General features: G+C 39.9%; 1 protein-coding gene across 12 annotated transcripts in view; it reads left to right on the top strand.

Annotated features, from left to right (window-relative positions):
* Window positions 1-200: 200 nt before the first annotated feature.
* The window catches only part of TBL1XR1 (TBL1X/Y related 1), a 173,331-nt gene continuing 155,146 nt past the window's right edge, over window positions 201-18,385 (top strand). For 8 of the 12 annotated variants that reach the window (XM_073897046.1, XM_025878604.2, XM_073897059.1 and 5 more), the window contains exon 1: window positions 815-1,278. The gene's annotated coding sequence lies outside the window, so the exon portion shown is untranslated. Of the gene's footprint in view, window positions 222-814; window positions 1,279-2,039; window positions 2,059-18,385 lie in introns of those variants that run through there. The other 4 variants (XM_025878598.1, XM_073897086.1, XM_025878638.2 and 1 more) reach the window with 4 other exon arrangements.

The following is an 18,385-nucleotide window of genomic DNA, read 5'->3' on the forward strand; positions in this document are numbered from 1 at the left end:
TGTGAAATGAGAACTGATCGACCAAACCTTTCAAACAGACCCACCAGACGATAAATACCACCATATGTTTGATTCACAGTACATTTGGGCATAAACACTTCAATTACAGCTTTGTGTTTAGTATCAAAAACCTTTTCTTGTGTGCGTGTGTTTTCTCTACAGATCCCGTGCTCTGGATTACATTTTGAAAATCGCTTATTACAGATAAAGCCCCTTTCCAGGTACGCTTCCGAGAAACATATGTATTTATGCACACAAAGGTGTGTGCAGATCTTTTCACAAACAAATGTCCATATGATGCCTGCGTCCCGCTCCCCTGCACATGCCCACCGCGTGGTGTGCCCCGCCGGCCACGCCGCGCAGCCGGGGTGCCCATGGGGACAGGCTTGCCCCCGAACACGCGGGAGCCCCGCGGACCTCCCCGGGGAAGTTAACCGGCCTTTCCACTCTGGCTGCGGCGAGAGCCTCCCCGCCCCCACCGGTCCTCGGGCAGCGCGGCCAACACCCAAGCCGCCCCGCACCCGGCTGCGCGCGGCGGTGGGGGCGGGGCGACCAGTGCCCCGGCGGCGCCTCGCAGCGCCTGCGGGTCTTTATTTTTTAAAAGACTGCGCCGCACCGTTCCAGCCCCCAGCGCCGCCAGGGCGGGCGGGAGCGAGAGGAGTTGGGCCGGCGGAGGGGGGGCCCACCCCCCCGCCGCGCCGCCGCCGCCGCCGCCGCCGCCGCCTCCCCCGCCCCCCCGTCCGCGGCGCCCCTCCCCCGCCGGCCCCTCCCCCGCGCGCCTGCCCGGCGCAGGCCGCTCGGGTTTGTTTTGCTGCGCGGCCGCCGCCGCCGCCGCGGGCCTAGCGAGCTCATTTGTGCCTGGCTGGTCCCCATTCCTCTCTCCCCAGTGTTGAGTGTCTGAGCCGTTGGCTGCTCCGAACCGTTTGGCTCTTTCCCTTAGTAACAGCTTTTACCTTCTGCCTCAATTCCTCTCCCCGCTCGCGCCCTTCCCCCGCGCGCCGCCTCCCCCCGCCGCCGGCCGCGTGCGCCCCCGCCCCTCCCCCCGCGGCGGGAGCACCTCCGCTCGCCACCTGGGGACCCGCGCCGCGCTCCCCGCCCCCGCCCTCCCGGCGCCCATCCCCCGCGCCCTCCGCTCGCCGGGGTTATAATTGCCTCTCACCCCCCGGAGGGGTTATTTTGGGGGTGGTTGGAGGCGGCGGCGGCGGCGGCGAGGAGGGGAATTTCCTTGTGCCTCCATTCCCGGGAGGGGGGAGCGGCGTCGGAGGCCACCGTTTCCAGGTAAGCGCTGGGGGCCGGACCCCGGGGTGGGGGCGGCCGCGGGCCGGGGCGGGGGGCTCGGGCGGAGGCGGCCGGGGGGCGCCGGGCCGCGGGGGGATGGGCGCAAGTGGAACATGCATTTTTCAACTTGGCCCTTTGGGGAGCTGGGGTTTTGGTGGGGGAGGGGAAGGCAGGGAAGGCATTTAGGGTGCCCCATCCCCCCTTTTTCCTCTCTCAGGCTTCTTTGAAATGCTCACGTGCCTGCCCACCCCCTACCCTTTCCTGATCTAGGGGATCCTCACCCTTATGTTGTCCCCGAAAATGTGCACCTCGGCCTTCTCCCCCGCTTCCACCTTTCGTGCATTTACACCCCCTTTTTGTGTGTGTGTGTGTGTGTGTGTGTGTGTGTGTGTGGAGGCTTTCAGGAAAGAATTTGCAGCAAATTGAATCAAGGAGCCATCATGAGGCCGACTCTTTTATAGCCTATTTTTAGCAGAGGAGAGGGATCTTTTCGGTGCATGTTATTCTGTTAGCGATGGAAATCTGCTCCCCTCCCCAGGCGCGTCCCCGGTGCAGGCGCGGCGACCCGGGCCGGCGTGCTGGGGGCTGCGGGCGGCTGTTGGGGCCGCGCGTCCCGGGCGGGGGCGCCGGTGGGGGAGGGGCGCGCGCCGCCGGGCCGCACTCCGGGACGTGTTTATTTGTAACTTAGTGCCTTTTATCGTCTTAAGGAGGTATTTGTTAGAGTCTCTTTGAAGTTGGGTTCAGAAGTGTAGAATTGGCAAAGTTATTGCCAGCTTCCTGGTAAGTTTTGGGTGGCACAAAGTCACATTATTTTCTGACAGTGTAAAGGCCACGTTGTGAGGGTGGTTTCTCGGTAACTTCCTCTTTGCAACCGATGTCATTTTTTTTGAACAGAAGCGACTTTTATTCAAGTGAAATTATTAATCTTAAATGGCAGCTCGAGGGAAACCATGCATGTGCTAACATGTTCAGTATTTTTGGAAGTTCCTAATTTGCTGAAAGAGGCATCACTTTGCAGTGGCAACCGAGATTAAATTTAGGTTGTGAAAATGGTGTGTTTCATGTAAAATTTGGGTTGTAATGGCTCTTAAAAGAATGCTCCTTTTACTAGGTTACCTAATAACATTCTCTAAAATAATTTGGTGATTACAAATGACAAGTGTTGGAAGCTAGTTAAAAATTAGATTTTTTTCAGTATCTGGAGTTTACTTCATACTTAAAATCTTGGACCGTGCAGGCACCAAGGTGAGGAGTTTTAGTACCTATGTCATTTACAGTCGACTTAAGGAAGTTTACTATTGGTTTTCTTGTTTTCCAAAGAAGAACCTTATGCTGTTCTAAACAAGCTTGTTAATAAAATGTGGTGGGTGAAATGATAGGTTATTTTTAGTCTGAATTGCCTATCTCCCCCCCTCCCCCATGTAATTAAGTAATCATTTGCCTCCTCCTTTTTTCCTAAAGACTGCTTTATCAGATTGGATAATATAAGGCCCTGGTGGTGTTTTCGTCTACTTTACTAAAGCAAATTATAAAAAATATCCTGGTTACACATTGAAGATACAGCAAGTGACTTTTTGGCTTTACCAGTGTGGTTCATTTTCATTTTTATTAAATAAGAGCTGTGCTACATTGGTGTATTTTAGTAATCCTTATTTACTGGGACTGTATGTTCTTACCATTTTAATAAGTTTATAGTCTAGGGAAATAGGGCAGCTTTGTCTCCATGAAAACTGTGTCTGTTGTGTTGTATCATGGGAGTTCATGACAAGCAAGTTTAGGAGATCATCATTGAGGGTTCTAGACATAGTTATCATTTACCTGTGGAGGAAGCGTGGCGGAAAGAAAATATGCCTGAGAGTGGTTAGGCATGTGATGTGTGTTAATACTTTTTGCTCTGAAATCGTGCTTTCCTGCTTGTTTGGAATATGATTTTTTTCCCTCAGTTTTCTATAATGCCTTGTTTGATGTGTGTAACGACAACTATTGAATCCATAAATAACTACTTTTTTTTTTTTTGCTGTTTGAGTAGTTAGATTCAGACTTATAGAGCAAAATACTATACTGTATGGAGTAGTAAAACAAATGTATGTGGAAAAAGTTTTCCTTATTGTTATGGAACTTAATTAATGGACTTGTTAATGGCTTAAAAATTGTTGCAAGGATCACCATCAGTTTATAAGATGCCTTTCTTCTATCATATACCAACTTTGGTTAATACGGGAGACACATGTGGTAAATTGTGTGGCTCTTTATGGAGCTTGTATTTTTGCATTGGTTGCCTCAAAGAAGTGAGAAACATTTTAATAACTTTTTACGTGTGTCCAGGAATTTCTTTGTTACTTGTGTTCTCAACATCTAATGAAGGTTTATCATGATTACCTTGATAATGTGCCCACCAAGAGAATAAGAAGTAACTATTTTCTGGGGGCCTTTCAAGCTAATAAGCAGAAAAGGCAAAAGCTTAATATAAATATAGGGGTTACTGATAAAAAGAGATGTGACTAGTGGACCTTTGGAACAGCAACCTGTTGAATGTTGAATAAATACATCTGTTCATATATAGCAATGAAATATAAGTACAATCTTGTCAAGTGAGTAGCTGACAAAGGAATTCTACTTGTACAAGTTAACTCCCACAATATTACTACAAAGAGTTTTTGACCTGATGCACTTTGATGAAGTTAGTAGAAACAATTTGTTGGGTTTATTCAATTCCTGTGTTTTTTATATAAAAGAGGAATGTAAAGGACAGTAAGTCAGGGGAGAGAGATGCCAGAAATATTGGCACCATACGGGACTGTATTTTTCTAGTGCATGTGAATTTGACTCCTTTCATAAATAACATCTACAGTTAACTAAAATGCAAAACAAGAAGTCAGTAACATTAAGGTGTTTATACATCCCCATAGTATAGAAGGGTTAGGACCAAGGGCTGTTAAGTAAGAGCCTGGTCCAGTTTGGAGACCACCATGGTGGTACCTCCTGTTCTAACACCAAAGAAGCTTGAGGGTTTTAGCTGTGTGAGAGAACTGATGGCTGGAGAGGTTACTGTACACCACCTATGGGATTAGACTCCAGAAGAGTACAGTTAATTACCCTGTAACCAAGAGCCAGAGGAAAGGGACTTCACTTGGGTTATGCTCTAGGAAAGGTGTGAGGTGCTTTCTGTGTCATACTTCAGGCTAATCCTATGAAGTAGGGAGTACTGGACTCTGCAGGTGATGAAACAGAGAGGTGCAAAGTTAATTCACTTGTCCAAGGCCGCAGAGCAGTCCAATGAAGCATTAGGGTTCAAACCTAGGTCTGTCTGAACCCTACTTTCTGCTCTTTCTAGATGACTGTAGCTGTGCCAAATTTTTCCAGCTGTTTTGTCAGTTTTGTCTGTCAGTGTCCTTGCAGAAAAATAGCGTTTTTAATCAAATTTATAATTCTGTAGTTGGGCGTCTCTACTAACTGGGTCAAGTAATTGCATGGATAAATGAAATTCATAGGACTCAAACATTATTGTGTTTAACTCTATGGAACCATTTAATAAGGTGCAGTCTTCTTGCAAACTGCTGTATTTTCTGTCTTGAGATTGACAGCGGTGAAGTAACCTCTCCAAGTACTGGCAGCAGAAATAAGAAAATATGGTTCTATGCCTACAGTGAAGAAGGAAAAGCAAATAAGAGTATGCCTAACTGTCCTTCTGAGTATGTATTCCTGAAAACTTGTATAAGAACATCACATCAAAGCTTTTGTGTAGCATAGTGGTCCATCAGGGGTCCTTGAGGCAAACTGCCTGGGTTCAAACTCCGGCTCCATCCCTTACTAGCTATGCAACATTGGGAGAGTAACTCCTCTTTATCTCTGTTTCCTCTTCTGAGTAATGGGGACAGTCAACTTCGTAAGGTTGAGATTGAGAGAATTGTGCTGAGAATAGTGCTTGACATACAAGCATCATGGAAATGTAGGCTGTTTAGGATGATGATGATGGGTTTGGATTTGAAGTTTGCTTCTTTGTATTACATTTTATGTGCTTATTATTTATTTTAGTGGGACATTCCATAGAAAACATTTGGCAGTTTTATTTCCTGAGTAGAATATTTGAAATAAAGTTAGCTTTATGTACTCTTGAAGTTGTGATTGAAGGCTTACCTTGAAGAATTAGATTGGATTTTAATGCCAAGTAGGAACAATCTCAAGTTACATTGTGTAGGTACAGTGCTGGGTCTTTTGGGTGACTTTTAACAACTGTTCTTTTGTCACTTGGGCTTGGACTTCTTAAGTCTTGCACCATTTGAAACATTTTCCAACTCTTTAAATAAAGGAATTTTGTTTTTCAGGGCTGGAGCAACCAGTACACCTAGGTTCTCCTTTTTAGATTGGAGTGATGACTTTAAGTAGGTTATTGTTTTCTCCAGGCTTGACCTTTCATCCGTGTTCTTGTTCTATATTTTTGGTTGCTGTCAAGTCAGTTCTATTTGAAAGTTCTGTTGCTCTGAAGTATCTGTAAGCCTTGTCTTATTTTCACTTCCCATATTTTTTTTAACCATTTTTAATTCAGCAGTAATGTTAACTACTAATATAATTTATGTGTCAGGACTACACAGCTTCTTTGACAAGGATGTTGACAATCTGAGTGGCTGATACCCAGGTTTTAAGAGCTAGGAAACCTAGGCTCAGGGAGTAAGGGATGCACAGAGGGATTTAGGCCCAACGTGTTTGATTTTTAGGCCAGTGTTCTTAACTAGCAGTTTACGGTCCTCACTGTGAATGAATGAAAGACTGAATGAATGGTTTTAGGTCTGAGTTATTACATTAATTTTCTTTCTTTTTTTTAAAGATTTTTATTTGAGAGAGAGAGCACAAGAGCGGGTAGGGTCAGAGGGAGAAACAGACTCCTCCTCGCTGAGCAGGGAGCCTGATGTGGGATCATGACCTGAGCCGAAGGCACTTGCTTAACCAGCTGAGCCACCCAGGTGCCCATTACATTAATTTTCTAGTGGGTCGCTCTGTGCAGCGTTTCTTCTCCATTCTGTCTTCTGTAACTTGTTGGCAGTGTAATTTATTTAAAGCACTGGTTTCATCTTGTCAGTTCCTTTGCTGGAGAACCCGTAATGGCTTCCCTTTGCCAACTGGATAGAGTTCATAAGCTTCAGAGGGGCTTTTAAGGCTCTGTTCTACCTATTCAGCTCTATTTCCCTCTCTTCCCCAACTGTGATTCTGGCTTGCCTATCAGAGACTGCAGTTTTGCCATATTCATTACTCCTGTGCTTTCACTCATGTTGTTCCTTCCCTTTGTCCTTTTTATAGTCTAGTTTTAGTCCTACTTCTTCGCTGAACCTTTTTCTGGTCATCTTGACTCAGGATAGTTCTTCATTGAGATTCCCTTTTGTTTAAAAACTATCACAAAGTCCATAATTATTCATTGTTTCATGGATTTGTGTCCCGTCCATAGCCCCAACTACATGTTCCATTTCTTGAAGGAAAGGACCTTTTTTCTTATGGTATTAGAAGAAGTTTTGATTTTTGTACCTTACCATCTGTGTGTTACAATGGATTGTTTCTACAGGGGTCCATGTTAAATAATAAGTAGTGATGGGTCCTCTAACACTTGCTGATGTGGCAGAAGTTTCTTTTTGAATTAGGCCTTCAAGGTTTAGGTGTACTATGGTAGCACTTAACCTGTTAATTTGAGTTTTAATGCTGCCAATGTTGACAAGAAAGAAAAAAAAACTTTTATCAAAATTTAGAATAAAATGAAAATTGATAGTTTTGTCCTCTTACTTCTGGAATTGTAGCCATGATATTGGTGAAGAACCTAATCTGGTTGGGAATCTTGTCACACCAGGTTGGCTTTATTTGGTTATATTTGTTATAATGAAACTTAAGGTTTTGGACTTTTTTTTAATCTCTTTAGCTTTTTTTTTGCTCATTATTATCTCTGTAGTGTGCCTAAGTAAGATGGTGTTTTTAGCTTTGTTTGACAGCATTCTGACCACATTGGAGTCTCATGTGAGTCATTACTGTGAGGGTATTAACATTCAAGATAGAGTGTATCTATTATATAGTGTAAGTAGGTTTAATCTACCAGAAGAAAGTCATTATAACCATTTCTCTTCAGTAGGTTTTTATGGTAAGGCTGTGCCATATCAGTTCTACACAACCTGGGTATATATTCTAAGGTGACTAATTTGGTATTACATCCTTTTGAAATTTTTAATATTTGGAGTTCTAAGGTATGAGCTTTTCAGCATGATTTTATTTGCATCAAACAAAATGAGTTGGTTACCCTGCTTTCTGAGAGCTTAGATTCTTAACTTAGAATTAATACAATCAAACTGTAAAGGTCATGTTGAAAGATCAACAGTTAAATTTCAGTAAACATAGAAAGAGTATCCAGATTAAGGAAAAGATTTATGTGAAATGAGTAATTTGACCTTGACCAGTGAATGAGGAAGAGTAAGTACTGAATGTTTAAACTGGGGAGTTTGCCACCTGTTTTCCTGTTAAGCGATTGTAAATTTCTTTCAGGAGATAGAACAGAGAAGAGCGTGGAAAGCACAGGTCAGAGATGGTCATTCTAGTATCTTAATAGAATAATTCTTCCTCGTATGAAATTGTACTCTGGACTTCCAAACTTTTTTTTCTTCAGTGAGGTGTTTAAAAATTTTAATTACCTTAAAACAAAAGCAGTGAAGACTTTTTACTTTTTAAGAACTAGATATCAATGTACTTCTTGATATCTTTATTTTGTCTGAGATCAAAGGTGGTATCAGTGCTTTTCTTTCATTTTTTTTTTTCATTGTGTCCTTTTCAGCACACTGTGTGGTAGGACATTGTAATGAGATAATCAGTTGTTAAGTAGATGTTTGCTTTTTTTGTTACTGTGCATCTACTTGAATGATGGGTAGCATTTTAACATGGATTCAGTATTAAACAAATGAATTTATCATTTTTTGCAAAGCCATAGTTAAATGGGTAAATCATTTAGTTTCTAGAAATGCATGCTAAGAAGGGTCATGTGAAGTGTTATGTAAAGTTATTTAGAGCATTCATTCAAGCAATACGTCTATAGTCAATTCTTGTATTAAAATTCTGAGATTCATTTAATTCTATGTAATTGTTTTTGAGGGAGATCTACATAGAAAATTTAAAGGCTAAAAATCTATAGCCTTAAATAGAGTAATAGAAAGCATTTGGCATTAGCATAAGCAAACATCTCCAGAGAAGTGATAGTAATAGTATAATTTGCTAGTTACCTTCAACTGCTAATAGAATACAGCTTATGGGTTAGTGAGAGATATTTTATGCTTTTCCCTTAATTTGAACAGGCTAATTGGGTAGAGTGTATACTAATTTTGTTCCATTTCTGTTTTTCGGCTATCATATGTCATTAATTCACAGTATAAGGCAATTGGGTCATCTACTTTGGGTTTCTGAAATAAGGTAATGGAAATAAATATGAATGAATTTCCTTAATGTCTTTTTTTTCTGTGTAATTTTTCTTTTATGGGATAGAATTTATCATACATGAGTGAATTTTTAGAGGCTGTTTGTAGTTGTAGTAGTGTTCTTTGGCACCTTTTTATATAAAAATGCGATATACTGTCTACTTAAATTTTCTCCCACTAAAGTGATGAGTTTTCTTTAAATCACCTTTCTCTGTCTTCATTAATAAGAAATGTACATTTGTGAGATCATAGACTGGGGTTAGGAGTGCAGTCTTACTGTGTCAGGAAAATAGTCTTCCTATTCTGTGTAAAAACTAACATGTTCTCATGGAGGGTGGGGTTGCTTCTTTGACCTTGGATTTCCTTCTGTCCTGCTTAGCAGAGGTTACCAGTTTTAACATCTGGTGAGAGATGTTTTGTGTGAATGGTTCCTTTACAGATTTGTTTAGAATTGATGTTTATGACTTTGTTAGTATTTATAGGATTTTTTCAAAGATACATTAAGTGAAAAAACAGAGGCAGAAGATGTTGTAGTCTGATGCCATTTTAGCTTAGAAAATGGGAGAAGAGTAGAAAGGAGGACACACACGTGGGAGAGTGTGTGAGTTATGTGTGTATGTTTTATATGCTTAGGACGCCTCCAGAAAGATGCCCAGGGGACTAGGGGGTGGGGTTGGGATGGGGCGATCATGTGGTCAGATGTGGGAGAAACTTACTTTCATGTATAATTTTTTGAACTGAATTTTGCAATGCTAGTATTATCATTTTTAAAAAGTATTGATTGTGAAAAATCAAGGGATCCAGTTAGGAATTCTTAATCTTTCTGTTTCTTTCAGTTGGACAGTCAAAAGAGAAAACTTATTTTTTCCCATGCTCCTCAGTTTTTGAAGAGCTGGAATTGTGTATATTTCTGCAAACACTTATTTTTACTTCTCAGATTTGTTGGCAAAATTAAAGCCATTGAGTGATTAAAAGCTGTTAGTGCTGTTTCATGACTGGGTCATCAGACCAGTTGAAGTACTTAGTGATAGTGATGTGATTTCCAAGTCCCATCCAAAGGCCAGTAATTGGGAATTAATTCAATGCACATAATAGAAGGAGATATAGGTTGTATAGAAGTATATAGATGTCCGATTTCAAAGGTGTTTTGCCAGGGGTTTGGAAATCTGGTGAGAATTGTGTTTCTTAAAATTTGGTAGTTGATTTTTAATAATTGTCATAGTCTTTGGTATAATGGGATTTGTGGGACTGTAGCTTCTGATATTGCACAGATCCTGCCATGACTTGTGAATTTAGATGTATGTATTGCTGACACAAAGGAGACAGATAAATTCAATTCTGATTCCATTTTAAGTTGCAGTTGGTGTTACTTGTTAATTGTTCATTGGCTGTTTAGTTTACTGTAAAAGGTTTTGCCTTCTAGTTGTGTTTAAACTTAAGCTGGAAAATCTTGAGAGAAAGGTGGCACCTGTTTTTGTACATTTAATTCTGCTTCATTGTGACCTGCTTCCCTGAGACTGTTGCTTCTCTTTTTGGTGATAAGAGGGCTAGGTAGGGTGTGTGTTTGATCTTAGGTAATTAACTCTTACTGTATGTAATATGTTACTGTGGTGAGAATCTCTGGAGCCTGGCATACCTGGCTTGTCACCCCTGCTTATTAGTTGTATGGCTTCGGAAAATTTTGTAACCATTCCATTTGGTTTCCACTGTGAAAAATGGAAATAAAGAGTAATTAATACTTTCCTTATAGAACAGTTGTGAGGATTAAAATGTGAATATATGTAATGCAGTTATCGTAGGGCCCAGCACATAGGAAGTACTCAGTGATGCTTGCTACTGTTTGGTAGCTTTGTTAGCTGCAGCGCAACAGCTGTAGAGAGAGGCAGAAAAGTGACACTCCTGTAAACCTGTCGTGATTTCCTGTGGCAACTGCAGAGGCCTGGATGGCTAGAATTCCCAATTCAGAGGGCTGTAACTGCATTTGGTGACTGAGCTTTCGTTGCTCTAATTCTCTAAAATGTGAATGTGGGGGCACCTGGCTGGCTCAGTTGGAGGAGCATGTGACTCTTGATTTCTGGGTTGTGAGTTCGAGCTCCATGTTGGGTGTAGAGATTACTTAAATAAAAATAAAATTTAAAATGAGAATGTATACTGTGTTTTGTCTCTACATATGTCGTTTTATGTAATATTTTATATTGATCTTGGTCATATCTTGATATTTCAAGAAAAAAATTTACTACTTTTCTTAAAAAGTCTTTTTGCTTTGATCAAACACTGCTCTCTGGCTCTCCAGTGGATGCTGCTTGTATGGATCAATTATTTCAAATACACATACTACATGTTATGCAAACTTTGACTTGGACTTTCAAATATGTGACATAACAAGATATGTGTATGTGCAAAAATACTGAAGTAAGTTGCTTTAATAGCTGGTGCACAGTCATTTTCTGTAATCTTTCATTTAAAAACATGCTTTTATAAACTTCTAATTTGATTTTGTTTTACAAATGATAATGCTTTTATTTACCGAGTTTAGAAAATACTAGTTTAAAGTAGTGTCAAATTGTAATTCTCTAAGCTTTATGGATTTAGAATCAGTAATCAAAATTAGAAACAAATTTTCATTTTGAATGATAGAACATAGCACATTTATTGGTGCTAATTTCTTTAGGTAGTATTCTGAGGCTCTATTAGGATTCTGAAGTTCTAATCCTCCAGTTTTGTTAAGTGTGGATTCAAAGTTAGTTAAAAAGGATAAGGAAATTTTGATTGCTAATAAAAAGGGACTGTAAGAATTTTTTTTTTTTTTTTGAGGTTAATCTGCAAACAGCTCTGGGTTAAGAACTCTGAATGTGTCTCATTAAGAACAGTAATTGAGGCACCTGAGTGGCTCAAATGGTTTAAGCATCTGATTTTGGTTTAGGTCGTGATCTCAGGGTCCTGGGATCAAGCCCCGCATCTGGCTCCTTGCTTGGAGAGGAGTCTGCTTGTCCCTCTCCCTCTGCCCCTCCCCCTGCTCCTGCGAGCATGCATGTGCATGTGCTGTCTCTCTCAACGAATAAAATCTTTTAAAAAAACAGAAGAGTAATTATTAACAAAAGAATAACCATCATACTCAGTTTCTTATATTTCATTAAAGAAATTTGGATAGATTGTTTTATACAGTTTAAAAACTAACGTACCACAGCATGTTGGTTGAATGAAGTTATATCATCTGATTGAAGATTAAGCTTCTTTCAGTGACAGTCTGAAATTGACATCCTGGCCTGTGACCACTAACCATCTGTTTCTGGCACAGACCTCTCCTTGATTGAATTGTTGGCTCCTGTCTCACTAGGCAGGGCCTTCTTTGAGGACAGTTGTGTTTCACCCATCTTTGTCATTAGCATCTGGTACAGTGCTTGACATAGTCTTTCAGTGATATTTTAATAAATGTATTTGTAAGTAAAAGTTTTAAAATTCAACAGAATTTTTTTTGAGCCGGTGTGTGTCTCACACCCTGGGTGGGGGAGGGGCAGGGGGAGAGGGAGAATCTTAAGCAGCCTCCACATGCAGCTCAGAGCCCCACACAGGCTCAGTTCCATTACCCTGAGATCATGACCTGAGTCCATATCAAGAGTTGTATGAAGCCATCCAGATACCCCTCATCAACAGATTAAAAAAGTTACCAAGGATGGTGCATTTAAAGATTTTCACTTTTCTCTGAATGTTGTTAAAACAGTCAAGGTATTATGAAATGAGAAGAACAGAGAATTTATCTTAGAAGATTTTGCGGTACCCTTTATCTCCTTGTCTGCAGGAAAGTTGTTTCAGTAGATAACATAATCTTTTGTATTCTTGAATGTGGGTATGTTTTCTAATTTGGTGCTCCTCTACTTGGTTTGTTCCCTTTTTTGGGTCATATACTTTCATGAATAGCTGGTTGCCTTATTTATTTCTTCTAGTCCCATTTGCCCTTCCTGCATTTTCTTTTAGATGACTCATGTGTGTTCTGCTAGTAGATAACATTGGTTGGTTCATTTGGTCTGACAAATCAACGTAGAGGTGACTTCCTGTCCTGCAAGTGAGAACTGGTAGTAACAGGAAAAGTGACTTGTTTTTTTAGATTGTGTGTAACAGCATACCAGTGAACTTTGATAAATATGATAAATGCACATGGTATAACTTACAGAAATGCATATGTTCTATAGAATACACAGTGGAAACATTTATATATACTGTTTTGCTTGGCACTATAAAAGATGCTTAGTAAATGTCCGTTTTCTTCCCTATTCCCTACCTGATGGGTTTTTCATCACTCTCTGTGTAAAATCTAAAAGTCCTTCCTTAGGCTGTGAGGGACCACCACCACTAATCTGCCCTGTGGCCACCTCACAATCCTTACCCTGTTTCACATTACCTTTCTTCCCCTTGTTCACTATGCCTGGTCATACCGGCTCCATTCCCACTGAACAAGCTTGTTCCTGTCTCAGTGCCTTAATTGCTTTGCTCTCTGCCTCAGGCTTTGCCCTGAGATTGTCATATGGCTAATTCTTTTATGTCATTCAGATTTCGGTTCCAGTGCTACCACCTGAGAGGTCACAGTGAAATAGTTGCTCACTCCTTAACCATTTTCAGTTGCAAGACCCTTATATTTTCCTCATAGCACTTATCTCTCTGAAATAGCCTTGATCATTGTTTTTGTTTGTTTGTTTTACTCATTTCTGGAACATACACTCCATGAGAACAGGGACAGGTTCTGTCTTGTCATTCCAGGACATAAAACAGGACCTGGTAGGTGTTCGTAAATATTTGAGCAAATTGTTCTCTCGAAAATGCTTTTGTAACCAGCTGATAGCTTTAACTTGGTTCATCCTTACAGTAGAATACTGTAAATAACTCATTAAAAGTCAGCATTTAGGGGAAGGTGAGCCACCCAGGCGCCCCAGAAGAGGCTTTATTACATTGGTATTTACCATTTGGAAGCCCAGGGACATATGTGAGTGCTGTATGCTTTTCTTGGAGGAACTACTTACAGATGGTATTTGAATCAATCTGGAAAAAACAAGTGAATGGATAATTGATGAACCAATTTGAAAATGTGCTTCTGTTATAATAAATGTTAGATTTTAAGAAATTAACACTTTATTTTTAAGTTAAAATACGTATTTCATTCAAGTTTTTATGATGACAGCTAGATACTCCTATTTGTATTTTATACATATGGTTAAGAAGATTTTACAGTTTGCCTTTAGTTACATTTACCTGTGATACTCTGTTGGAATTAATCTTGGCCAGCTTCACCAAGTTGGTATGAGTCAGAACTCTTAGTTGTACAATAGAAACTCAGTTCAAGTTAGTTTAAGCTAAAAAGGGGGATTCATTGAGACAAGGACTCCCAAAATGGATTGATATAACTCAACTATGGGAAGAGCATTGAGGCAGGAAGGCTTTAGGCACAACAGGAACCAGAGAATTTGAATGTTAACAGAAATCTCTGCTGACAGAATGTGTGTGTGTTTGTTGGTAGGTTAGTTTCATTCTCTCACAGAAGACTTTTGGGGCGCCTGGGTGACTCAGTCGTTAAGCGTCCCCCTTCTGCTTGGGTCATGATCCCAGGATCCTGGGATTGAGTCCCGCATTGGGCTCCCTGCTCACCAGGAAGTCTGCTTTTCCCTCTCCCACACCCCTGCTTGTGTTCCCTCTCTCACGGTGCCTCTCTCTGTCAAATAAATAAATAAAATCTTCAAAAAAAAAAAAAAAAAGAATTTGACTTTTTTCACATGGTGGAAAACGTAATGTGTCAGTAACAAGAGTTTTTATGCTTTGTTTTCCCCTGCTGTAGAGGAGGGACTGCCTCTTTATCTCATTTGGAAAATTCTAGTAGTACTGATCAGTTTGGTTTGGGAAGGTGCCCACCATGGCCAGAGGCCATATAGAAACTATGGGTGTTTCCAAGTACCTGGTGGGGGTGGGGGTAGAGCAGTGGGAATGACAGTTGAGTAAACAGGGGAGCTGCTGGGCAGACAGCCTCTTTTCCCCATCTACCATACCAAAATGTGTGTCCATTTATACTTGGGAAGATTGTGCCATTAATCCGTGATAGTCACTTAAAATTTCTCTCTTAACTGGAACTGGTGCATACTTTGTTGTTAATCTTTTCAAATACATATTATTTTTTAAAATGAAAAGTTGAGGTTCCTCATGTGATGGTAATCTTATGTACTCTGTCTATGGCTAATCCGGGTGTTCAAATGAATTTATCTTTTCAAAATGAGCTACAAAGTAAAAAATTTGATGCTATTTATTTTGGCTTTGTTTTTAACATTATTCCACTACTTTACCAGCTAATGGAAGCCTAAATTTGAGGGCAACTGTTAGAAAATTATAAACAGGTTAATTGCACATATTTAGGGGATATTTTAAACCTTAAACTACCTTGAGGAAGATAACTACCCAACATATAGCAAAGTTAACGAGTTGTATATTCTAACAGTAATCTTGAGCAATACTTCATCAGTCCACTAAAATAAGAAAATGGTTAGCCATGTAGAAAAAGCCTTTTGTGACCCAAGAGATAGTGATTTTTGTGGATTTCAGTTGCTTCATCTTTAAAATATTGAAGTGGATCTCTGAGATCTCTTCTGAATCTAATGCTCTTTGACCCTATGATTGGACATAAAATTTAAAAATTAAGTCAGTGTTCAGCCAAATTAAATGGGAAATATACAGTATTGATTTCTTCATGTTAATTATTATCTGAGCTGATTTTTCCTAAAGAAAACATTTATAATTTGTCTGACATCTTCTCAATTTTTAACAGATTATTCTCAGAGAAAATATTTTTTAGATATCTGAAGAAGAAACTTCTGTTGTTTTATCCATTAATCTCTGAGTTCTGATACATTTACCTCCCATTTTACCATAGAGGAAACTAAAAGAAAGGGCATCAAACATATTTATGGCAGTTTTTTCTTTAATGCCCTTACTTTTAATTATATGATTGCTGAATGTCATAGCCAGTAATTTTTTTTTTAGCAGTTTAGGTTTGCTCTTTCTCTGTGTACTACACATTTTAGAAATTACACTAAACGTATGTCTCCTCAGTACAATGAGAAAATGCTGTTCACATGAGTAATTTTTTAACTAAATTACATGTGAAGTGTTGCCCACATTAACTACTAATTTAAAATCCGTGTATGTTAAAAGAATTTACAGTGAAAAACAGATATGTGAGTGGTATCACAGGAGAGCATAAAGATGCCAAACAGGTTGGTCTTTTCTGGAAAAATTGGGTTTATGTTTAGCATATGGTTTGTGAATTGTAGAGTGGAACCGATGGGAAAGGTAAGCAGGGGTCATATCATGAAGTGACTTCTTTGCTGTGTTAAGGGGTTTGGACATTCTTCTGTGACAGGAAGCTCTTGAAAGATTTTAAGCAGAACAGCAGGATTATGTTTCAGCCCTGATGATGTAGTGCATGAAGGATGAGCTGATGGTTTGAGAGGGAAAGGGGCTTAGCCGTGGATGGGAGAAAGTTGAGCTGGTAGTGTGATGGGTGAGAATGACACCACATAATTCTGAGAGTATTGCAAACAGGTCCCCATTTCTGAGTTCTTACAGAAAGCATTTGAAAATTAAGAGAGAATGATACTAAAAAGAGTTAAACATCCAAATTTTCTTCTCTCTGGCTTTCTTCTCTTGTGGAGAACAGAGGTATAAAGAATGGGAGTCTGTAGGGATGAGGAATTAATTTGATAATCCAAACAGCTAATGGGCAGAAACTGGAGGGCAACACAGGCCAGGGGGTTGGTGGGGGGGAGGAATGGCTGCATGGTAATGGGGAATTCCCTTGTCATCATGATTCCTTAACCAAGGGATAATTAAATTAGGTGCTGATTGGAGAGTAGTCATAAAAATAGATTGAGTATAGAGTAACTAATTCATGAAGTTTCTAGTGAGTGTAATTTTTATGGAGTTTTAGGTTCATCACTATGTATTTTCAAAACTTCTGAAGGTTTTACATTAATATGAGTCGTTAGAATCTCAGTTTGATAACTAGGAAGTTGATCTGAATTAAGTAGTGTTTAGTTAATTAAAATTACATAAATACTGCTTTTTTAAAAGCTATTTTGAAATAATTCTAGACTTACAAAAGAGTTGCAGAGATAGTGCAAAATTCCTATGTACCCTTCATTCAGCTTCCCCAGTGTTAAAATCTTAGATAACTGTGGTATGCTTAGCAAACCTAAGAAATTAACATTGATATTAAACTAAACTACAGACTTCATTTGGATATCCCCAATTTTTCCCATTTTTTTTTTTTTCCTGTTCAGGATCCAATCCAGGATCTACAAGTCAACAGGAAATAATAACTCAATCAAGACAGCACAGGTTGCTTTTAGCAGCATATGGGAGGGAGTTCTTAACCCACTCTTGGGCCAGGTGGAGAATGGAGCAAGTCTTGGAAAATGACTACGTCTTAGCTGGATGTGGTATTGAGTGGGGAGGTAGAGGAAAGATAGGAGGAAGGGAAGCCATTCCATGAAGAGGAATAGCAGTGCAAAGACTATTAGGATTAATAATTTATGAATTAGATCTAGAGGTGAGCATCTAGCTATGAGGGGTGATGGTGGAGGGGATGGGAGGAAGTGGTGGCAGGATTTCTATCATGAGAGTCTTGAAGGTAAAGGCATTGGAAAATTGAGGGACTTTAGAAGGAATTTGAGTTGGAAGGTCATGTAATGTAATCAAACCGTCTTGACAGCACCTTGGAGGGTCAGTTGACTTCTAAGAGGCTATTGCCTGATAGAGGTGAAAAGTGAACATCTTAACTAAGAACCGTGACGGGTTCTCAGATGTAGTGTGGATTACCAGGAGAGCTTATTAGAACACATATTTTAATATTGCTCAGCTCTGCCACCAGAGTTTCTGATTCACTAGATCTGGGTTGGAGCCTGAGAATTTACATTCCTAGTAGATTCCCAGGTGATACTACTGATGGTGATATTGCTGGTTTGGAGACCACATGTGGCATTCACTGGGCTGTGATAAAGAGAATGAAGAAAAGTGATTAGGTGGAGGGGTTTAAGGAGGTGGCCACTGGGTATTTACACTTCCTAATCTTTTTGTTTATTGCTCATATGCAATCTTTGATCTTGGTCTCTTATGTCCTCTGGAGCTGCTGGTTTATTTGACTAGTGAGGAAAGGGCGGGGATTCGTTTTTGAAAACATTTATGTGGATACATGTGTAGTCTGTTCTGTGTATTATCAACTAAAAAATTGTATGCTCGCTCCATTACTAGAAATCTGTGTCATTTCTCTTTTGAGGTCTGATTATAGCAGCAACTGGTTGCAAAGTGGCACTGCCTAGTGTACATGCAGTGCATGGTTTCCAAATGTTTTTAATTTTTTTAATTTTGTTACGATTTTTTTTTTTATTTGACAGAGCACAAGCAGAGGGAGAGAGAGGGAGAAACATGTTTTAATGTGGTAGAATTATTTCGGATAGTTTTTTTATTAAGCATATATATGGCATGTCTCTTTAGCTTTGACTCTTGAATGATGTTTCATGGAGAAATGTGACTGAAAGGTGAATTTGATTTTTTTAAAAATAATTATTACTCTGAACATGTCAAAATGAGTTTTTTTAAGCATGAATAGTTGCAAGATTTAGCTTTTTTTTGGTTGC

The sequence above is a fragment of the Callorhinus ursinus genome, unplaced genomic scaffold (assembly GCF_003265705.2).
Source record: "Callorhinus ursinus isolate GAN/ISIS: 27379988/994484 unplaced genomic scaffold, GSC_fseal_2.0 scaffold1, whole genome shotgun sequence".
Lineage (NCBI taxonomy): Eukaryota > Metazoa > Chordata > Mammalia > Carnivora > Otariidae > Callorhinus > Callorhinus ursinus.